The sequence below is a fragment of the Elephas maximus genome, chromosome 12 (assembly GCF_024166365.1).
Source record: "Elephas maximus indicus isolate mEleMax1 chromosome 12, mEleMax1 primary haplotype, whole genome shotgun sequence".
Lineage (NCBI taxonomy): Eukaryota > Metazoa > Chordata > Mammalia > Proboscidea > Elephantidae > Elephas > Elephas maximus.
In genome coordinates this window covers 31,578,566-31,583,991 of record NC_064830.1, presented here as the reverse complement: position 1 = coordinate 31,583,991, position 5,426 = coordinate 31,578,566, and positions in this window count along the sequence as shown.

The following is a 5,426-nucleotide window of genomic DNA, read 5'->3' as shown; positions in this document are numbered from 1 at the left end:
TATTAACTCAATGCCTTCCTCTTCCCTTCTGGCACTTGACTGTGAAGTGATCCACAAACTGTAATAACTCTTCTGACTTCCTTCCTTCCCTGCACTGAGTTGCACGTTGTTACCTACAAACCCCTCTGTCCCTCTCTCTGAATAATTGCTATGTGCTTCCTCTTAGTCCCTCCTCATGGACTGTCGCCCAAGAGCAGAACAGTGACAGCTGATTGTATTCTGTGCCATTTCTCCTTGGAGACAATGAGCCCCTGGGTGGCCGGGGAGCAGAGAGTGTCTGTCTCTTTTTTGTGTGCCCACGTCCTCCCTCAAACACCTAAAGCACGTTCCTTGCAAGAAAGGCAATGGACCTTAATAAAATTGTAGCCATAAAGGGAATGGTGTGACCTAGGCCCAAAACAACAGTGAGAACTGTCTGAGTAGATATTTCTCCTCCAAGCTGAAGAACAGACTTTCAGTTAGGCCGTTATGGACCATTCAGTTGTCTGTTTCCCCCAGTATGTGTGAGTTCCTTGAGGTGGGGGATTTTGTGAAATTCAACACGATATCCCCAGGATCTATCTCAGGGCCTGGCTCAGGGTATGAGCGCAACAGACCAAGAGGAAAGAAAAAGAATAGGAAAGGGAGGGAGGGAACCAAGAGGGGAAAGACAGTGGAGGAGAGATGAGGCCAGCAGTGTTTTGGAGGGGTCAGACATTTTATTCAGTATGTCCTTTAATCTTCACAATAAACGTCAGAGTTTAGATGTTATCATTAAGCTCATCTCAGAGATCAGGTTGCCTTCCCAAGATCACTCTGAGCAAGTAACCAGTCAGGGTTTGGACCAAGGTCTAGCCAACTCCGCGGCCCCAGGTCTTAAAGCCACGCTACGCTGCTCCCACCGAGGGTCAACTCCAGAGTTTCAACTTCATTCCAGGGGCAGTGGACCTTGAAATCTTTTAGAACTCTTGTGAGTTGAGTTTGCAAAGCAGTGTTACCATTAGAATAGGGATTTTCCACCACCAAATTCACAGCTTCGGGCTGCAGGCGGAGCTGAAGAGCAGAGTTCTTATGTGTTGGCCACTTAAAACACAGGTCTAGAAAGCAAAGATTTTCCTCATCCTCCTCTATGGACCTCACTTAGCTGTGTGTCCTTCCAGAAAATCCGGATCCCGCTCCTTAAAACCAAAAAACCGAACCCATGGTCGTTGAGTCGACTCCAACACATAGTTACCCTAGAGGACAGGGTAGAATGGCCCCATAAGGCTTCCAAGGAGTGGCTGGTAGATTGAACTGCTGACCTTTTGGTCAGCAGCCTGAGCTCTTAACCACTGGGCTACCAGGACTCCATGGAGTCCTCAATTGTCCTAGAAAAAAAAAAAAGGAAAGGGAATATAGGCCTATCGGCCAGGTTGGCCAGTTCATTACAACAAATGAGGCTTCATGAGGCAACCAAGGGGTGCCCGGACAGCCTCAGAACATCAGGGAAACCCTGAGGCCACCAGCCCCATCCCAGGCCCACCGAGCACCAACATCCAGACAGGAACTGGGGAACAAACATAAAATCTTCACAGGTTTACCACGCGCAATGAGAGGTTTATGTGGGGCCTGGGAAAGTTTAGCAAATCCTTAGCAGTAAAAATTGCAAAGAAACTTATTTGTGGCTCTCCCCTGGGTGGGTGTCTGCTCCAGGGGAAAAAGCAAGTCTTTGTAAGGATCCTATTGGTTCCTGTGTACTACTTGCTTTGCCTAAAAAAAAAAAAAAAAAAAGTCATTTAAACTATTCAATTGGCCTAATTCATGTCCTTAAGAAATGGAAATGGAAAAAAAATGAGATTTTATGGGTGGTGGTCCTTTTTTAACGGGCGAATATACCAGTCCCATACTTTTAATTAGAAAATGTCAAACAGCTGGTTGTTCCAGGCTTAGAAATAAGAATACCCACTATCTGCATGGTGACCACAGTCTACCAAGTGCTTTCTATCAGGGATCTTGCTTGCTGCTGTCCACACTGATAATTCAGAGACCAATGTCTATTTTGATGTATTTATTTATCTTTCCTATACTTTGTTCCAAAAATTATTTGAGGTGGCTAGTAGGTCGCTATGAGTCAAAATCAACCCGGTACCAAAAGGTTTGGTCTTTTCGTTAGTAGGTGCAATACTGGAGACCCTGGTGGTGTAGTGGTTAAGTGCTACGGCTGCTTAACAAAAGATTGGCAGTTCGAACCCACCAGGCGGTCCTTGGAAACTCTATGGAGCAGTTCTGCTCTGTCATATAGGATCCTGATGAGTTGGAATCGACTTGATGGCATATTGGTAGAAGGCACAGGTGTAGAGGCTCGTAGAAGCTGAGTTGTGCTACAAAAGGAAATGCCAAGAACTCTAAGCTTTTCAGCTGAATCTTCGCCTGAATGTAGCACTTGTATCTTAATGTGGTCTAGAAATCAGCCTGTGTCTTACACCTCTTGGTGCATTGCTGGAGCATGAAGGACTGGAACTGTTAGCTCATCTGAAACCAGGTGTATCGGAACAAGCACTGAACTGGGGACCTGGGACTCCAGAATTCTAGAGTTCCAGTGTCACCTTTTTTCGCCACTTCTTTTTTTTTTATACTCTATGCCTTTGGACAAGTCTTTGTCCTCTCTGAGCTTCAGTTTCTTCATTGCTGCCTAATTCTTGCCATGGCTAATTATCACTGTTACTCTGTAGATGTTGTTGTGTGCTGTCAATTCTGACTAACAGCAACCCTATAGGACACGGTAGAACTACTCCATAGGGTTTCTTAGGCAGATTACTTTACGAGCTAGTGCCCTGGTGGCGCAGTGGTTGAAGCGATGAACTGCTAACCCAAAGGTCATTGGTTGGAAACCACCAGCAGCTCTGCGGGAGAAAGATACAGCAGTCTGCTTCTGTACAGATTTACAGCCTTGAAAACCCTATGGGGTTGCTATGAGTCAGAATCGACTTGATGGCAGTGTGTTTTTTTGGTTTGATCTTTACAAGAGCAGATGGCCAGGTCTTTTCTCCCTTGGAGACACTGGTGGTTTTGAACAGCCAACCTTTCAGTTTGCAGCCCAGCACTTAACCATTGTGGCACCAGGGCTCCACTCTATAGATACAATGTAATAATGTGTGTAAAGTTGCAGGCATCACTGCTGTTGTTTTCTTAATATAGACCTTGGTATCAGGAGGCCCAGGTGTCAATTGCAGCTCTATTTCTTTCAGTGTAATCTTAAACGAGTTACTTCTCTCACAAGCTCAGACTCTACATCTGTTGAATGAAGATGGTGAGCACTAGATGTCCTATATCAGTGCAACTCCAAGCATGGATACCAGTCCATCATGAGATAAGGAGCTTGCATTAGAATGTAAATCAATGCCCTGCTTCTTTCATCAAGAAAGTCTTGCTATTGGGGGGAAGGCCTGATAAGAAAAACAGTGTTCTTAATGGGTAGTAGCACTGATTATATTAGCCCTTCCATGCCTAAATAATAAGATCTCAGTGACATCTCTGTCCTACTTTCAAGGTAAGTATGAATACAGGAAATGAATTAGATTTAGAGCCATTGATATCCAGATGGGGCCACTGTCTCTTCTATCTAATCAGTTAACAGGCCTTTACAGAGAACCTACTATAGCCCAGCAGGACTCTAGGTTGGCACAGTGGTCCCTGCCCAGGAGCTTCCAACTCAGATGGGGAGATAAGACATATGAATAACTAGCCAGATCCACGGCAGAGGAATTGTCACCAGGTAGCCCTGTACAGGGTTGATCAGAGGAGGACTTGTGGAGAAAAAGGACACTGAAACAGGGACAATTGGGGAGGACTTTTTTCTAGGAGAGATGGCATTTGCACTAGAGTTTTTAGGGTTAACCTTCATTAAGTAGAATTTGGAGAGGTCCAGAAACATAGTGCCCTCTACAAATTATCTTTGTGCTCACTTCTCAGTAATGTAGAATTGGGTTCTGAGACTCATTTGTGGAATAAAAGCCAATTTTCTAAGGCATATAATCTGCGCTTGTTATATATATTTAAACATTTCTTTGTTATATATGTTTAAAGATTTCATTTTACTTGGATGAACAATCAACGCCCATGAAAGCAGCAGTCAAGAAATCAAACAACTTTTTGCATTGGGCAAATCAGCTACGAAACACCTCTTTAAAGTGTTAAAAATCAAAGATGTCACCCTGAGGACTAAGGTGTGCCTGACCCAAGCATAGGTATTTTCAATCATCTCACATGTATGTGAAAGCTGGGCAATGAATAAGGAAAATTGAAGAAGAATTGATGCCTTTAAATTATGGTGTTGGTGAAGAATATTGAATATACCACAAACTGACAGAAAAATGGACAGACCTGTCTTGGAAGAAGTACAGCCAGAATGTTCTCTAGCAGCAAGGATGGCAAGACTTGGTCTCACATACTTAGGATGTGTTATCAGGAGGGACCAGTCCCTGGAGAAGGACATCATGCTTGATAAGGTAGCAAAAAAGAGAAGGACCCTCAAAGAGATGGAATTTCACAGTGGCTGCAACAATGGGTTCAAACACAGCAACGATTGTGAGGATGTTGTAGAACCAGGCAGTATTCTATTCTGTTGTTCATAGGGTCACTATGAGCTGGAATCAACTGGACAGGCACCTAACAACAACAAATATTCCTGTTATACGAGGTTGATATATTTGTATTAGAATGAAAACATCTAAGTCACCAGACATCATCTATACCATGGGAGCCCCTACCCCTTTCTCCTTCTCCACAAGAGACCGGGGCTGTTTAAGTGGTGTCTTTCTCCTTTGGTCAGACCAAGTACTAAGATAGTCTCATTCTTCAGCTGCAACTGAGACCTGCTCTTCAAATTCTAACCTGTTTTGATGTGTCATCAACTTTGTCCTCTGTGCTCAATTTGCTTTGACAGCTGGAAAGTTAAGCAGATACACTTTGGGGCCCTTTGTTTAATTTTCCAAACTTAACTCTAAAGAACACAAAATTATTGTTGAAAATATGTAGGTACATACACTGGAAAAGTCTTTGCTCGCCTTTAGCTCAGAATCTTGCATTTGGAGATTTTCGTGATATTTTAAAGTAGCTAGTGATAATATTGGCTAAGGCTGTATCTGCCTGCATGGTTCTCTTTTTTTCCCCTCTGGTTGCAGACATGAACTTCCTTTCTCTCTGTCTCTCTGAATGTCTTCATGTCTGTCTGTCTTTTGGTAGACCATCTTTCCTTTTCTTTCTGTCCTTCCAATTTTTCTACATGATCTATTGGCCATGATATTGTTCAAATTTAACTTCCAACTTTTAAATTACCGGGTTTGTTTTTTTTTCCTGCCTAGAAAGAAAATATTCCCATGGGAAAAGATAAGTATGAAACAAGGGTGGATTGGGTCCTATCTTTGAGGTGTCCAAACTCATACAAAGGACTTTTTAATGAATTGTTT